Consider the following 19814-nt stretch of genomic DNA (forward strand, 5'->3'; position numbering starts at 1 on the left):
GTTCCTAATTTTTTTTTTCCTGAACCTATCACATTAACCCGTTTTATATTGTGTGTATGTTGTTTTAGGTGAAGTGACAATCCCGACATACCCTATTCTTGTGACTTTTTTGATTCTCTATTATGTTCTTTGATTCGGTTATTAACATTACGTTAGATTTGACTTATATATGAAGCGTCACATTCACACTGAGGAAAATACTTTACCTATTTAGTAGATCAACAAAATAACTTTTAATGCTGGTGGGATGCTTTTATAAACTTTTTTGGGGGATTCTGGAAGCAGATATTTATGCTTTGCAAAAATACAATCAATTTTTGTCGATAATTGAGGAAAGTAAGGAATTCCTATTCAAGTTTTTCTTTCTTTGAGAATAAGTGTTTTACAATTGCATCAATCTACGTGTTTGATTAAACCATTTTTTGTAAGGTACCATTTATAACCTTTTTTTGTCCTATTTGATAGAAAAATTGTATTTCATCATTGACATCACTTGAACAAACACAATTAGTAATGCCCTACGAAAGAAATTCTTCCAAATATTAGCCTTTAACTTTAATATTTTTTTCGTTATTCTATTTACAGGTTTATGCAATTCCTGAATATTACTTACACTTCCGTGCTTTCGACTGCCTCCTGAAGTCTTGGTCACGGAGGATAAGAATAGGTGGGAAGAAAAATGAATATCAAGGAAATAAAGGGAACAAACTTACCAGGGTGGAGCAATGCTGGAGCACTTTGTTCAAACAAAGATCATATGTCAAATGACGGAAATGTGGGTTGCAGTACGACGTGCTTAATTTGAGCTCTCTATTTGATTTAAATTACTCACTGAACAAAAGAATACGTTTCTTGTAGAAATTATTAACGTGTAGCAGTTTCGCCAACTATCAACTTTGGCTTCATCAAATACTATGATTAGTGACGGAATTAATATGTAAGAGACAGTGAAAAAAATCCACGCATCCTGATTGGTTACACAAATCTACAACAGCCAATCCCCTTACACCACACACACCAAAATAAATAAATAAATAAATAAATAAATAAATAAATAAATAAAATAAATAAATAAAAAATAAACAAAATTTGTTATTCCTCTTCCACTCCCCCTGTTGACCACCACATACATTCATTCATACATATATACATTCATTTCTAAGAGCTAGGCCTAATATAATTAATACAATAAGCTTTACAACTAACTTCTTAAATATGAATACTAATAATAAAATAATAATATAACATAAGGAGATTGACTGTTGTAGGTTTGTGTAACCAATCAGGATGCGTGGGCTTTTTCGCTGTCTCTTATATATTAATTGTCATTACCTGTGTATTCGTAGCATCTGATTAAGCCAAAGTGGATAGTTGGCGAAACTGTTACCGTTAATAGTTTTTAAATAAACGTATTATTTCGTTCAGTGAGTAGTTTAAATCAAATTTACGTATAGTATAATGGGTAAATGGGTAAAAAGAGTATTCTTTTGTTCATCGGTGAAAATTGCCAACCAATGTTGTACAGGGTGCGGCATGTAAAACCGGCCCGTAAAGTGAACACATAAAATGAAATGTAATGTATTGAATATGATTAACTACAACACATAAATGAAATGTAATGTATTGAATATGAATACTCACCTTCACAGCAGCCTTCACAGCAGGTGCTGAAAGTGTCCTCCGCCCACTTCAACACACATGTGAGCACGATTGAGGAGATTCATATATACCCTTGTCAGTTTTTGTGATGTAATGCTATTGGTGACATCCTGGATCCTGGTCTTGAGTTCTTCAATTGTGTGTGGATTTGTTTCGTATACTCTTCCCTTTAACAGTCCGCATAAGTAAAAGTCACACGTGGACAAGTCTGGTGACCGAGGAGGCCACAAGCCTTTGCTGATTGTTCTCTCTGGTGTAAACATCTCATGCACAAAGGACAATGATGCAGCTGATGTGTGGCATGTTGCACCGTCCTGCTGAAAGTAACATAACTGACGCTCCTCTTCGGTCAAGTCTGTATAAAACTCCTCCAGTATTCCCATATACACGTCACTGTTCACTGTCGTCTCAAAGAATATGGGCCCAATAACGCGTGTGGCGGAAATGGCACACCAAACACCAATCTTCTCATCATGCAAGGGTACCTGGTGGATTGCGTGTGGATTTTCTGTCGACCAATACCGGTTGTTTTGGGAATTTACGTACCCAGACAGGTGGAACCACGCCTCGTCACTCATGATGAGCATTAGTGGATCCAAGAAACTACTGGCAACATTGCTCAACAGCCATGAACAGAAATGCACCCTCTTCTGCAGGTCAGGCTCCTTCAGTTCTTGCACAACACTTATCCGGTACGGTTTTAACTTCAGTCCCCTTAAAACTCGTCTGCAACTTCTCTCACTCGCATGAACCTGTTGACTCAATCTCCTGGTTGACTTTCGAGGACTTCTTGTCATTATCTCCTCCACCTGCATCTTTAATTCAGGTGTGCAGACAGATGGTCGTCTGTTCCTGGGAGCATTTTGAACCGATCCTGTACGCCGCCATTTTTCAATCAATTCCTGAATGGTGCTTTTTGCTGGCGCAGAACGTCCTGGAAATTTCTCCCGAAACAAATTCTTTGTTTTCACAAAAGATCCAGTGAGAATGAACCCTTCAACAATGGCAACACGCTCGGGTATCGAATACGGTATTATCACACACTGACACTCACCCGGCTTAACACAACGAGGCCTTTTTCTCAACTGGTTTCGACAAGTTTCACTGGCTGCGGCTGCACGTGACTGCTGCAGGTCACGTAAGTCGACCCGACCTCGACACGCCATCTCTTGGCAGGAAGGTAGATTATTTAAGTGTTGCCAAAAACACAATATACCAGAATATTACGACGGGCCGGTTTTACGTGCCGCACCCTGTATTTTTATTGTTATGCCAATGTTGTACAAATTTTTAAATTACTGCTTAGCATTCGTCCCTTATCCAAGTATGTGACACCAAACACAAGTCAATATTTGCCAAACATCACCAAACCTATAACTCACATCACCTAACACTTACTTCTTAAAGAAAAAGAACGAAACATTAAGAATTAAAAAGGAACGGACTTGCCAAGGAAGAGTGGAAGAGTTGTGCGTTGTATAGTGCGTCAGTGATTTCCAGATGTGGTTGATACGAACTAAAATAAGGCGGAGTCAATTTGTGCGCCTTTCCTGTTCCTCGGTGGAAGGCTGCCAACTTATGCTGTTATTTTTATTGTCATGCCAATTCTGTGAAAATTTTGTAATTACTGACTCTGATTCGTCGTTCAACCATCCCTTGTCTAAATTTATTTTTTATTTTATTTTTATTTACTTATTTATTTTTAGATAAATACATAAATTAAAAAAAAAAGTCTTTATACTTCATTTCTAACTCCAAATAAAATTTTTGAATCTTCTACCCTGTGTTGCATTTCTTTTAAATGTTTCAATAAACTTGATATCGGATTTTCCGATTTTGAATTTCTAATGTGTTCCTTTACTCGGACTTGTAAATTTATTTTTGTTTTGCCTATATAACTCTCTTGGTATTTATTTTCGTAAATACTCGATTACTCGGGACCCGTGTAATAACTCTTAAATTAGGTGATGTTCTCAGTTTTAGGGGGTTTTAAGGCTGTGTGAAAACCGTATTGTGTATACATTCTATTTAATACAGTTGTCAATCTGGGAAAACTAGGCAATCCAATCCACTTTTTATCCTTTATGTCTATTTCAGGTTTATCGGAACTTAAATTCGTTTTAACCTGATTGTTACCAATTATTTAAGGATTTATGTAATGTAAAATAAATTTTAAAATGTTATTTGTAATTTCACAGGCATCTAATGAACCTTATTTTCATGCAAAGGTCTGAAGATTTAAATGCTCGTATATACCATTAATTTAAACGAATATGTTGCTGGAGATGTAAGAACAGCCTTGTTCAAAAACAAAATAACATTAACATAAAATAAAGTAAAATAAAATAAATAAAGCCCCTTAGCTAACCTCTTCTCTTCGCAAAGCCACAAAGTTTTACCCAGAGTTGAAATTAAGTCAAACAAATATGATTTTTTAAAAACCTGTTGTAGTTATTAATTAGAGCCAAAGCACTAGCAAGTACTATGTACAGCTGCTAATATATTTCCTTCTAAATTAAAATGGGTGACCAAGACTTTTGTGAACAAGACCGTACATATTTTCTTGTGAATACAGTTGTGTACTGTACACTGGTTCTCCATGGTGTAATTTTATGTCTATATTTTTCGTTTAAAATATATATCAGTTTAAATTTCTAAATAATTGCATTTTTTTAAGTTTCTTTTCAAGCTTGAAAACAAACTTTCAGTCATTTTGATACTGGAATGCTATATATCAATAGAATAACACAGTACCATAAGAACGCAGAAAAATATTATATTGTAAGATATTTTTATTTATTTAATTTTTTTTTTCCCCAAGGACCCTTGTCTCACAAATATTAGGTTGATGATGTTGAAACGCCTGAGTGATGAGCTCATTCGTGACTAAGCGGTTGGCCTACGCGTCTTTGGCGTGGGAGACCCAGGTTCGATTCCCGATGAGAGTTCATGTCGTTCGGATTCCACGTTCAGATTCAGTAGCTCCCGTTTCATATAGCCTCGCTGCTGAAAGGGACTTTAAACTCAAAATCAATCAATTAATCAGTGCCTAAGTGACATGTGTTCCTCACGATGGATGAAAAAAAAGAGAGAATGACAACTACCAAACCTAAATTAGTCAAAGTAGTCTTTGCGATCGCTTAGATAACAAATGAATTCCATGACGATATAAATCTGAATTTTGCGACGTGTAGAAATGCGGATGTTACATGTGATCCAGTCCTCTTTCCTGCCAATAAGTGATCAAGATGTAAGAAGTGGTGGGTAATCAGTATGGGAGAAGTCAGGAGAATTTGGTGAGTGAAGAAGAATTTCATACTGCAAGTTATGAAAAGTCTGCACAGTCCTTTGAGCAATATGTGGACTTGCATCATCATGCGCATTATGTTTGTTGATCATTGCCAGGTGCTTAAGAACAAGTTAGCGGTGTATTTCATTGAGTTCAGCACTAAAGTGTAAAGTGATCCACAGTAACGGTTTTACTTTGTCGGAGAAAAATATGATGAGTCATGTTCACCATAGATCATCACATCATCACGATCGAATCATGGAACAGTATTGAAACACTCCAGCACTATCCAAGAGATCATAATGATAATACGAGTGAAATAGAACTTTTAATTAATTGTCTCCCAGTGTCAATTAAACGTGAAAAGCTAGAAGTCAACAAAAAAAAAATTAACATTATTAAATCCTTAGGATGAATGCTGGGACTTCAAATCAAAGTAAATGCGAGATATAGATCTTTAAGAAGTTTTAATTTGAATATCATTCTAATACTTTTGAAAAGAGAAGTACATCTTCCTAATTAGCAAGTTTACCTTTTGCGGAAAAAAGTTGTTACTCTTCTTCTTTGAATCTAAATCACAATTTGATGGCCCATAAATCGAAAACCAGAAACTTACATATCATAATATTTCGCATGTGTACTAAGCTCATCAAAAGCTATTAGCATACCAAAGGCCTACATATGATAGTATTTCACATGCGTGATAAACCCATTAAAGACTATTAGCATACCAAATGCTATTATTATACATAAGGCCTACATATCATAGTATTTCACATGCGTGCTAAACCCATTAAAGTCTATTAGAATATCAAGTGGTATTAGCATACCAAAGACCTACATATCATAGTATTTCATATGCGTGTCAAGCTCATTAAAGCCTATTAGCATACCAAAGACCTACATATCATAGAATTTCATATGTGTGCCACGCTCATTAAAGTCTATTAGCATACCAAGTGTGTCGAAGATCGAATAGTTTCATCGACTGCATAGATAAATAATTCACGAAAGTTCTACTAAATTCAAATCCTAACTTTTATGGTCCATAACACGGCCTCCACATTATAACATTTCATATGCTTGCTCGATTCATTACATCATTACTAAAACAGTCTTTTAAAGTAAATTTGAAATATTACACAACGAAACTGGTGTACGCATGAGTTACTAATTGCAATATACCTTTAAATATGGATATATTAATATACTTTGCTAACCAATGTGCACAATTAAGCACATAGGATTCTAGTGCATTGCTTTGATTACTTTTTTAATCTGAATATTTAACATTAATATCATGGCAATAAAAGTCTTATACGTATAAAAATGCTAATTCATTTCTAGTTGGATGATAGTCTGGTATTGAATGTGGTTATGCGATAGTCTTTTCTATCTATATCTATCTATCTATCTATCTATATCTATCTATCTATCTATCTATCTATCTATCTATATATATATATATATATATATATATATATATATATATATATATATATCTAGCACAATACCATATACCATATACTTAGCACAATCATGCCCAGAACTCTGGCCACGCACATACTTTATTTTCCGTTAGCCCAGTAGCAGAAGCGGGTGTTGTTAAATTAATTAATTAAATAGAAAATGTATATTTTTATCAAATAATTACATGTAAATTAAACTCTTGATATTCAATTCGTATCATATTTTACTTGAACTTACGATTCAAAGGCGACTTACTGCTTTTAATATTAGTTATAATAAATTAGAGTATTATTTTTTCTTGACCAATACTAGAGAATACTAAGTACGGTCGGCGCTATGTGGAACTATCGACCATGTCACTAAAATAGTTTATGCAGAGATTGTTTTAAATATGTTAAATTTATTTTACATGGTTTATAGTTCATATCGCAATACAAAATTGCGTGACAAAAGCCGAAATGATTTGTTTTCATACCAAGATTTCCATCACTAGATAATTGTTAAAACACTAATATTCTGACACTAGATGCAATGCTATACAATAATATACAAAATAAAACCGCTTCATAAATAAATTTGTCAAAAAATTAAATTGTTTCCGTGAATAAGATGATTTTAAAAACGAAGTTTCTCGGATTGGTCATCACAGCGCCATCTTAATTCCGCATATTTTCAATTACAGTATTGCTGTACAATCGTTATTTTATAATTTCAGCTCCTACGTTGCTACAATTATGTTTTCTTATTTGCTGTAATAGAATATTGTTAAACAAAGTAGAGTTTATTTCAAATTATAACATGAATTCATAATTAGTGTTCTTTCTTCATATTACATTTTTATCGTAATTTTGCGTTTCAAATTTTATTTTGTTTCAAATCTTTTATCCGAATCAAGATGCTATCGTTTAACTACACTTGTATTAGTTCTTCTCTTTTCACAATTTATATCTAGAGTTGCTCAGCTAAATTCTGTTTTTTTTTTCTTTCTCTTTTCTAGCGTGTTGTGCAAATGCTAGTTTTTAAGATTGATTCAATCGAATATATCTTATATGTTGCTCTTGTCTGGTTTTAATTGTACGTCCATTTGTCTGATACATGTTGGGCCACATTCAAAGGGGACTGAAGAAACACACGGGATGTCTAGTCTTTCTTGATATTTCGGAGAGTGTATGTCTGATTTTTAAAGATTTTATCCATGGTTTCCAATTCAACCTTTATATATATATATATATATATATATATATATATATATATATATATATATATATATATATATATAAACGGGTTGAATTGGAAACCATGGATAAAATCTTAAAAAATCAGACATACACTCTCCGAAATATCAAGAAAGACTAAACATCCCGTATGTTTCTTCATATATATTGTTGGTATGTTCACGTATAGTTTCTACAAAGGTACATCTATTTTGATGAGAATTCTGTTTGTTTGAAAAAAGTATACATTCCCAGCGATTCTATATAAATTTCGTTAGGATGTGCTGGTAATTTTTGTAGTTAGACTATGAAGAACCTTAACGGATGCGACAAATTTATATGATAGATACTTTCAGCCAATGTTGTCAGATTTGTCTGATAACAATGTTATTCATGATTTCTCAGAGGGACTACAGAATACTATCTACCTATTCTGGGAACAAGACAATGATAATTTACAAGGCCAGATGACGTACACTAGAGGGAAACTTATATGTCAATCGGAGCTATTCGAAAATGATATATCGGAAGATATTTGATGAAGAAGACACTGTTCGTCATACAAACCATCCGATAAAGAACAACGATTATGCATTATTAGTTAACTTTCATATGTAAATAAATTGATTTTGTGTGCTACCATTGTATTGCATCGAACATTTCTATTCTCTGTTTAATCTTGCTTCTAAAGTATGTAAGAGTTTTCATTTTTTTTTTTTTTTCAGATTCTTTTCCTGTCCTCAAATGGTGCAAGTGGTAGTCTATCAGCTGTTCAAGACAACAAAAGCAGGAAATTGCTTTTAAAAGAAGTCAAAGGAAGTGCAAGGGTGGCGAGTGAGTCAGAAACAAATGTAAGCCCCTGCATAACTAGCGTTTGGAATACACAACTACAAAGATAAAGGTCAACGCAGTTGTTTTTGTTGAAGATTCTAAATGTATTAGAAAGTGTTTCAACAAATTGAGCGCCAATCACCGAGAAAAATTGCTCGTCGATTTTTGAAAATTACGAATTTTTGACCTGCAAAATATATACCTATGTTTCTGCATGGAGCTTATTTCTGTTAAGAGACAGTACGTAAAACATAAGAAATCAGAAAAGGAAATATCTGTAATTTATACTCTGAAAAGTTTAGATAGAGACCTTATGCTTGTATATAAGCAAACATGTTTAAATATCGTAGGATTACAACAGCATCGCGGAAGAGCAGAAAATTTACAAAAAGAGTTGACACTCAATAAGGAAACAACAAAAATAAAAAAAAGGAAAACATACAGCGAAAGTAAACAAAGTACCTAACGAAGATAATCCTTTTGTAAAGCACCATATATGATCCTTCCTTACTATCACTCTCGTCATCAAAGTATAGTGGTAAACTGATAACTGCAAAAGACAAATCATATGATGTTGTTGTACTTGATCAGTGTATTGGTTTCTTGTGATTTATATAAGACTTTATGCTTTTGGCTGGACATACACTTGTGATTCAGATCAGGCTGTTATTGGAAAAGCACAATCGCGATACCAATTCATGCTCCCGATGATTGGTCTAATATCATTGCAACCACTGCAAGGAGAAAGAAAGAAGAGAAAAATTTATTATGAAACAGATAGATTTGTTCATTTAAGATCGCAAAACAAGCCTGGAGTGTAAAATTTGAAAACATATACAGTAACATGGAACAATGATATGAAATTCTATTCGGCAAACGTGTTTCTTGACCAAAGATCGATCTGAATTAACTTCCTTGCAAATACACTTCTTAAGTTACAATTTCATCTCAACAGTAGGCAGACTTACAGTTTCTGCTCACATATGTCTTCCATACCCTATGATTTTTAAACAAAAAGTTAATTTTTGTTGCACAAAATGGTGTTGATGAACAGGTATAACGATGTTAAGATTGTGTGAACTGTCGAAACGTGAAAACAAATGCAAAATTATGCGGTGTCATTATAAATATAATTGATACAACTGTTGGGACAACACTACTTATGTTATACGATTCATTGTCTTTTTAGTCATTTTCAAATCTGAAACAAGAAGTATTTCTGTTTGGATCTTAAATTTTATCGTAGCAAAAATATTACGTACAAAAATTTGTTACAAAACAATGAAAAATGCCAGTTAGGCACAACATAATGTTATGTTACATCTACGTTTGCTCACGACATGCTCCCCAATTCTTATGATTTTACGCGTGTTTCATTTGTTTTACTCATATAATAGGAACCATGCAATTTGTGAATGCCCACAGTATTAGTTACTGAAATTTCAAGCTCTTTTATGCATACTTATGAAATTTATAAATTTCTAAAATATTAAATCATCTTTTTCTTGAAACTACCTTCTTATGGGTTATTATCTTATAGCGAGCGGCAGAACTGCTGTAAAGTAATATGCTTATAAACAACCATGTATGGTTGCACAAAAGCATAGTGGTTATACTGCAAAGTTTTAATACATATTCATAGTACGTTATACTGTCTGTGTTGTTTGTAATATTTTAAACAAGCAGATTACGTGTGTGAAGTCGGTTAAGGTTTCTCTTTTCAAAAAAAGGTTTTATAATCATTTGATGAATGACGTATTCTATTAGAGATATAAATACAAATTTCGGTTTCCTTCTTCGAAAGATCTTTGAGATTTTGTCCCTTGTTAAATTTTTGCCTATTGCAAAACATTGAATCAGATATGGAGGGAGGAAGAGATGGGGAGGAAAGAAACATAAAACTTAAAAGTGAAGAAGCAGTTGTAACACGTCCAGGTGAGCACTGCCACTAAGAAATTCAGAGTCACGTCATATTATGTTGGTGGTTTGAAAAGTTCTCGGCTTGACAGTGAAAATGATAATTTATGTTTTTAAAAACATTTTACTTTTCTACAGAATCTCCTTTGATGTCAATACATTTTCTCCACCAGTGTTCTAAGGGCATTATCCCTTCTCTGTAGTGTTCCGCGGAAAGTGCTACAAGTACCCATCTACAACCCCTCACTTCTTGATTGGAAACTTTGACCAGCTAGGGAGATGTTGAGTTTTGAGAAAAGATCCGAGGGAGGCAAATCTGGAGAATGAAGTAAAAAAAATATATATATATATATATATATATATATATATATATATATATATATATAGATAGATAGATAGATAGATAGATATATCTTCATAGTGCAAATCTTGTGAACATGTGATTTGCCCTGATGGAAGACTTTTTAGTTTTGCAAACCGAGTCTGTTTTCATGAATTTTTGGGCACAATTTCGCCAAGAGGTTGTAATAGTATTCTCCGGTTATTCGTTTATCCTTTTCTAGATAATCGATCAACAAAATCTTTTTCACATCCCAAAACGCCGAAGCTATGAACTTTCCCACCGATGGCACCGTTTTTACCTTCTTCGGAGCTGAAGAACTGGCCTCTGTTCACTGCATGGACCATCTTTTCGAATCTGGTGTGTAATGGTGAACCCATGTTTCAAGCATTGTCACATATCGACTCAGAAAATCACTCTTGGTTTTCTCAAAACGTGCCACTCATTGCCCGGGTGCATTTTTGATTCACAGTGAGCGAACGCAGAACCATCATGCACAAAACTTTTTCATGTGCAATTCCTCATCTGAAGTATACCAATGCTTTGATATCTCTATAGCCAGGAGCGGATCCAGAAGGGGGCATCGGGGCCATCGTCCTCCAGAAGGAGAAACATTCCTATTTTATATATATAAATAAAACCCATCCCAGAGTTTGGCGCTCTTAAAAGTAGCTATAAGTAGCAGTATTATAGCCCCCCTCCCAGAAATCTGTCCTGGATCCGCCCCTGTCTATAACATCAGCAATTACATGTAGTTTTGTATACCAATTTTCCAAAATCATATGGTGCATTTTTTGGATGACTTTCAGTGTTTTTGGACTTTCAACGTTCTTTACGTATATCACCTTGGACGCTTTAACGGCCACTTTTTAAACCCGGCTGCCCATTTTTTCACAGTAGAAAATGAAGGAAACGAGCCGCCATAAACTTTCACTACCCGTAAATGAATTTCATTTGGAATTAGACCTTCTTTAGGAAGAGTTTAATCACTGCATGATACTCGATTTTTTTCCATTTCGAAAAACACACTCACAGGAACTTAGTCAAATGACTAGTCACAGACAACTAGTGGCTGAAATGACTTACATTTTTAGGTGGCGTCTACTAAGAGTACTACGAACACGAGGAAAAAAATCATGAGTCTAGTGTTACTATGTGTGGTTGAGGCCTAGGGTGTGGTTTTTAGACCACCCCTACATAGGCCAAAGGTGGAAGAAATTTAGTGGCAGTAGATAAAACTAATGACATGGATGGATCAGTAAAAGTTCAACAAAGTGAAGGAGCACTAACGAAAAAAAAAACACATGTAAACTAATGAAAGAATTTAAATAACAATAATAATAATAATAATAATAATAATAATAATAATAATAATAATAATAATAATAATAATAATAATAATAATAATAATAATAATAATAAAGTAAAAAATTGAATAAAGTAAAAATATTTATAAAAGTAAATTATTTCTGATAATAACACGATTGGTAATACTTTAAAATGATGGGAGACAGCGCAAAATAAAATGTATGGAGAAAGATCTGACAAAAATAAAATACAAGGGTGCCCATAAGCGAGATTTGGGGCGCAAGTTCTTTGGAAGGGCATGAGGTCTTTGGAAGGGCATAATTTTTCATTGAAAATGAGATAATCAAACTTTAATTATTTCATAATAATGCTTTTAAGAATTCCAAAAAATTCCGAAATAGAACAAAATTTAATCTCAAGGACAAGATCTTGGATTTATCACAATCAACTCCAGTATCCTCTACTAGGTTTTGGAGGAAGGATGATAAGTTTGGTGGGATTACCTCCAAACACTTTGGGAATGGATGGGCATCGCTGATAAAATACGTATATGCAGTGGCGTATTTACGATTTTGTTTCGGGAGGGGCTTTGCTAACTTTCGGGGGGGCTTTGCCTGGAAATGTGAAAATTCTGCAAGATATTCCATTTACTTTACTATACTAAGTAAGATTTCGGGGGGGGCTTAAGCCCGGAAGCCACCCCCCTAAATACGCCACTGCGTATATGTATCAGAAGCGGAGGAAGTGTACTGAGGTAGCATTTTATAGACGATTAAGGCCAGGTTAAGTTTCTTGATGAAAAGGTTGGTAGAGGAAAGATTTTGAAAATACTTGCGCGAAGATATGGTCAAACTTACTGCTGTAAAAGGTTGTATATTGTGGAACAGGAAAATGGGAAAATTCTTGTACTGTAGGAATATCTGTGGTTGTTGATGTGGATCGTAAAAAAAGTTGGAGCATCGCTGTGGATCGTAAGAAGAGTTGGAGCATCGTTGTGGATCGTAAAAAGAGTTGGAGCATCGCTGTGGATCGTAAGAAGAGCTGAGCATCGCTGTGGATCGTAAGAAGAGTTGGAGCATCGCTAACATATTTAGTGCATTTAAAGATGTAAATGAGGTGGGAAATATCGCAGCTATCGGAAGTATATGCCATCTTTGTGGTGGAACGTTTGAAGGGAAAGCTACTTAAGAAATAAAGGAAAACACCTAATTTTCGGGCATCTGTCTGGTGTAGGACCGGGGTCTTTCAATAGGCCAGTTATCGTAATGAATTTGGAGGTGGAGTATAAACAATTTTAGGGCCAGTCGGAATGCCGCTTTGCTTTCAGATGACGTAGTGAGTATAAGATAGATAAAATTCAATAGTCTTCGCCGGGGAGAGGGTTCGGAGTACCCTCACTCTTGTATTTCCTATAAGTTCATATACTTAGTTTATTATGTGACTGTCATATACATTTGTTTCGTTGTGCATATGTTGTTGAGAGAAAATATGTTGTAGTGGTTACTTGGAAGTTACTTGTCAAAATCGTGGAATATGTTCGTGTTCAAAAAATTAGGGTAATAGTAATGTACTAATTATGTTTTGTATATTAATAGCCAAACATGATGGGAATTGTATTTGCTTTCCTAAACAAACGGCACTACTTAAAAAATTTCATATAGAAGTCATATAGAAGAAACATTTGGCCTACATAGCAATATGTGTATGTAGAGTAAACAACCCAAAGATTGATTTGATCACTTATTTGATATTTAGAGAGTAGTTATAATAATTGATTGCCGTCAGAAGTCAGTGGAGAGCTTTTGTGAAAGCGGCATTGAGCATCCGGGTTCCATTGGCCATAAAGTTAGCTAGTTAGTTGCCGTCAGAAGTACACATACTCAAGAATTCATGTGGGGTAGAATTGCCAGTTCCTTTCCACCGTAGGTGATAGAGGAATTGTAATTAGTGGAAAAAGAATGATGGTGATATTTAAGCAATCAATACTGCGTTACTTAATATATATATATATATATATATATATATATATATATATATATATATATATATATATATAACTTAAACTTAAATTATTAGAGAGGAATTGTCTGTTTGGTAATTTAGTGCTCCTGTTCAAGGTAATACAAATAAGCTAGGTGAAAACCCAAATATTTAGAATAAAAACTTAAATACCCATTAAAATACCCATTTTAGTATATATATATAGGTATTTACATACTGAAATAAATGCTAGGTATTTTGTATCACTATTTCTGACTCTGACGAGAAGATGTTGAAGTATTTGTAGAGGGGATACTTCCAACTAGAGGATGATGACGAGAGGATCTTGAGGTGTTTGTTGAGGGATGACGTAGTGTAACAAACACGTTTCCTGAATGGTTAAAACATAGTACATATCAAACTATGCCAGCATCGATATTCCATTCATTGTTTCATTTAGAATGTGAGTTTCTATTAAAATTTATGTTGAAATCGGTGGACGTTCTGTGCAATGGAATGAACTAATTAATGAGGCATATGATAGCCTTGCACCTATAGACTACTTTCCATTCTTGAAGTTGAAATTCCCCACAAAAGAGTAGTATATTTAAATAGCTAAAGAAATTCATAAGGAGGAAAATTTAACACTGCTTTAAAAACTGTTATTATTCAGGAGAGCATCAAGAACTTGAAGAAATATACAAAAAGTATATCATCAAGGAGACATATTGAAGTTCCACAATGAGTTATATTATATAAGAAGTTATTCGTGTTTTATAGCTGTTGTAGTATAGCTTTTGGTCGTCTTTCTCTGTAAGTAACAAACTACTTGGCAGAAAGTTATTTTATAAGGGTTTTCGCTGAATACATCATCAGATAGGAATGGAAAAAAGCAGAAGAAAAGAAAGAAAAATTAAATAATGTAGATTATATAATGATTTGTTAGATACATATTACGAAGCACGAATAAAAGCTCATTGTGAGCACACTTACTTTTGTAGTCGTTTCATCAAGTTAGGAAGGATGGGTAAAGAAGCGGAAGAAAGAGATATTAAAGATAAGAGTGATAACTGAGGAATGTTATGTTCAATCCAAATTTGTTTATGGTGTCACGCATTTCTGTAAAGCAATTTATTTCTACTTTAGAATGCCTTTGTTCCTGGTGTATAGTGATTTCTTGTTATGAGAGGATATGATGTTGCTTTTTGTTATTTGCTCATGTTTCAGTAGAGTTGAAATTTTTATCTAGCTTTTTTTTTTTACTTATACAGGGTGTTACATAAATGTGTCAAAATATTTTGGGAACAGATTCCTCACCTTAAAATAACAAAAAAAGGTTATATGGATCTGTGCTCAAAAGTGGATAGTTTCGGAGTTATAATGTGTCGAAAATGTGAAATAAGTGAACTTTGAAGTTCATAGCTCAAGTACTATGGAACCTATCGTAGTTGGGTCAAGCCATCACTGAGGAAATGTTATATGAACTATCCAAATATCCATCTTTCAGAATCTTATTCAATCATTCTTAGAGAGGTTGTTTGGGAGAACTTGATCACTCTCTATCTACCTCTCTAAAAATTGGTGTGCAAGTACTGAAGTATTGTTAAATATGTATATTTGGATAGTTCACATGACAGTTCCTCCGTAATGTTTTGACCCGACTACGATGGATCCCATAGTAGTGGAGCTATGAACGTTTAAAGTTCACTTATTTCACGTTTTCGGCACATTATAACTTCAAATTATTCACTTTTGAGCACGGATCCATATGAACTTTTTTTCTTATTTTGATGGGAGGAATCTGCTCTCAAAATATTGCAGGGGTGCCCACAAGGGGAGGCTATGACGCAAACTGCGTCATTGAAATATTGGGGGGGAGGTAAAAATCTATATAAATATGTTTGAGGGGGTGTAAAAATTAATCGAAAAGTTTTTTTTTTTTTTCATGGAAGAACACCTACGGATAGACAATTGAGGGGGGGTGCGTCATGGACATGAGGGGGGTCACCACTGAATATTGTGACACATTTAAGTAATTCAGAAATGCCTTGCTGATTTTATTGTGAACCGTGTCAGAAAAGCAGTTCTTCAAACTTTGCGAGAACATAACGATTTCAACGTGGAGAAGATACACGAATTTAAAAGCAAAATTTCCAACCTGGAGGCAAAGGTGAAGTATTTAGAGACAGAAATTCAAAATAGAACGTCGGAACTTGAGCAGTATCTAAAAAAGAAACTCGATTCGAATTTTCGGACTGAAAGAAGTTCCTGACAAGAAAATTGATGAAGCTGTTTGTTCTGTGTTCAACAAGATGGGTCTTAACGTAAAGGTATCAGACATCTGTAGAATACATAGAACTGGGCCTCCTAGTAATGAAACTAGGCCAATCATCGTTAAGTTCGTCAGTTACCAAACAAAGGCCCAAGTGCTGAAGAACAAACCAAAACTAAGGAACTCCGAAATATATCTGAATGAAGATCTTTGCAAGGTACATTTACGTCTTCTGCAAGAAACAAAGAAGAAATTCGGTGGACGCAATGTGTGCAGTGAAGACGGAAAAGTAGTTATCAAAGTGGAAGGACGGAAATTCTACATAGCTACTAGTGTTGAATTGGCGAACGTGAAGTGAACACCTAGCAGCAGAACATGTGTACCCTACGTTCGCATTACCCAATAGCCTATATATCGTAATCAGTGTGTGTGTGTGTGTTGGTGCGTGTTTTCCCCTCTAAACTTCCTACATATATTATCACTATTTTTAATCATTATTATTAAGTAATAATCTCAACCCTCTATTTATCATTGTTTTTACTTTTTTTAAAATTATTTTTCAGGTATGTATTTCTGCTGTGTTTGTGTATTTGTGCTACGTCAACTTGAATCCACAAATCTGTGTCTCATCATCTCGTCAGGTAATTTTCCTTCTTGAAAGTACTTATCATACTAGGAACCTACAGAATATCTACGGTGTAGGTGTGTGTTCTCATTTTCTTTATTCCTACAATATCATACTATTCGTCAATTAATTTCGTAACTCTCACTAGATTCCATGCATTCTTAAAAAAAAAAAAAAAAAAAAAAAAAAAAATCGCACAGTAGAGTTTCACCTCTCACCTTCAGCATCAGTACAAGTATTTTTACAGGTAATATTTTTATTTATTTATTTTAAATGTAATTTTGTTGCCTATCTTGTAGATGCCTGAAACTGAATCACTCGAGAATATTCCAGGCTCAGCAATTAACACCCTGCCCTAAATGCTGACTGCTTTTCTGATCCAGCAATGTCTAGTCTTTATACAATAGCACATGCCAATGTTAGGTCCCTTCTGCCAAAACTCGACGAACTAGATTATCTAATAAATCAAAATGACTTTGATATTGTAATTATTACTGAGAGTTGGATAGATAGTGCCATTCCACCTGCTTCTATAAGCATACCTGGCTATTCTGCCTTAAGAGTAGATTATGATTTTAAGAGTGGCGATGGCATCGTTATATACTACAAGTCAAACATAAATGTTAGAGTGATAGATATCGTCGTTGATAGTAAGGAAATTGAGTATTTAAATATAGTACTGAAACACGGAAACAAACGATTGGGCATTTCTGCTCTCTACCGCCCCCTGCATATCCCATATACGAGACTTAAAATTGTTGAAGATCTTTTTATCTAAGTTATATCCTCTTGTCGACAATCTGTTAGTTGTTGGTGATATCAATTGTCACTTCTTAGACCCAACAAAACCTGAAACAGTATTCTTAAAATCCATATTTGATACTTTCGGCTTATACCAGGTAATAACTGAACCAACTCGAATCACTGAAAACTCGCAAACTCTTCTTGACATTATAGCTGTTGATGATACGAACCTAATTCATACATCTCATGTCATGTTCTCGATAGATAAATCAGACCACTGTCTTACATTTGCACAAATGAACTTGGTAAAAACACGCGATAGAATTCAATACGTCACATACAGAAATTTTTCCATGTTCTACCAAACTGAATTCGAAAAAACATAGAAAATGTTGATTGGTCTCATACAGAATATCGGAAACATTGACCAAAACATTGAATTTCTTTCGTCTAACCTTCTCTCTATATATGACAAACACACGCCGATTAAGACTATAAAACTGTCAAGAAAGAGAGCTCCTTGGGTGAGTTCAAACACAAAGCTGTTAATGTGTTTAAGAGACAATGCCCTCTCAAATATAAACGTACTGGCAATCCCGAACACTGGTCATATTATAAGGAGCTTCGAAACTTCAAAACATCAGAAGACGAGAACGGAAAGCATATTTTTCTTTTATGTTTAGCACGCAAAAATTGAACACTAGGGAAAACTGAAATGAACTGAAGCATTGAGGTATTTCAAGTAAACAAGGAAATGCGAACACTTCATCATTTCTTAACAGTGTCGATGATCTCAATGTACTAAATAAACATTTCTGCAGCGTGACTGATGCAATCAAAATACCTAACAAGCTGTTAGCTCAAAATCTTAAAGTTTTCGAAACGAATTCGTTCAATGATATACAAGAACATTTTGATTTTCATAAAGTCACTGACAATGACGTTAGAAATTCGTTCTAACAGTATGGGAGCTGATGGAATTAACATTAAAATGATTAAGTCCGCGTTGACTTATATATTATCACCCTTAACCCATATTATAAATTATTCTCTCTATCAACCGGTGTATATACTCAGATTTGGAAAGAGGCTAGGGTTATTCCCTTACCCAAAACATCAGTTATTCTGGTTTCAATGATTTTAGGCTAATTAGTCTTCTTCCGGTTTTATCTAAAGTTATGGAAAAAATTGTTCATCAACAAATGTTGCATTGTGTCGACTCAAATCAACTATTTCCTAAACTACAGTCCGGATCTCATGCAGGGTATAGTACAGTCACTGCATTGATTAAGATTTCTGATGATATCTTGTATGAAACTGATTAGCAGCGGGTCGTTCTACTTACTCTTCTTGATCTAAACAAAGCTTTTGATATGGTACATCATCCTTTACTGCTAGCTAACCAAAAATACTATTGCTTTTAACACATCGCGAGAAAGTGGTTCAGATCATACTTACATGACAGAAGTCAGCGACTTGTACTTCCTAGTAATAGTTCTCTTCTATCACAAAAGATGTTTCTAAGTGCTGGTGTTCCACAAGATTCTATATTGGGACCATTGTTATTTGCCTTATATATATTGCTGATCTACTAAAAGTTATTTGGTTCTGTACACCTTACTGTTATGTAGATGACACCAAACTTTACCTGCCTACAAGTCTTCAAACTCTTGAAAGGGATGTGTAATTGATGAATAGTGATCTTGCAGCAATCAGCCTTTGGTGTACTTCAAACGGTCTCAAATTAAATCCTGGTAAATCCGTGTATATGGCAATTGGCTCGCGATCAATGTTAAAGTCAGTTGTGCACAGCAACATAAAACTGGCGGTAAATGACTCCCTAATTCCACGTGTATCCGTTAATAAAAATTTAGGCTAATACTTAATGAATTTCTCAACCCTCAATGCACACACAATGTATTCAGTCACAATGCAGAAAGGCATTTGGAGTATTACGCAACCTGTACAGATTTCCCGAAGATTTCACAGCTACTTGTAAATTACGGATCGTTCAAACACTAATTTGGTCATTATTTGATTATTGTAATACTCTTTACGATCCCGAATTACGAAAGAAACTTGCTTACAAAATTCAGCTAGTTCAAAATACTGTGTTAAGATACGCTTTCTGTACTAAGAAAAGATCTCATATACTTCCTGTTTTA

Source organism: Thermobia domestica, chromosome 14 (assembly GCF_964235325.1).
Source record: "Thermobia domestica chromosome 14, izTheDome1.hap1.1, whole genome shotgun sequence".
In the NCBI taxonomy this organism is placed as follows: Eukaryota; Metazoa; Arthropoda; class Insecta; order Zygentoma; family Lepismatidae; genus Thermobia; species Thermobia domestica.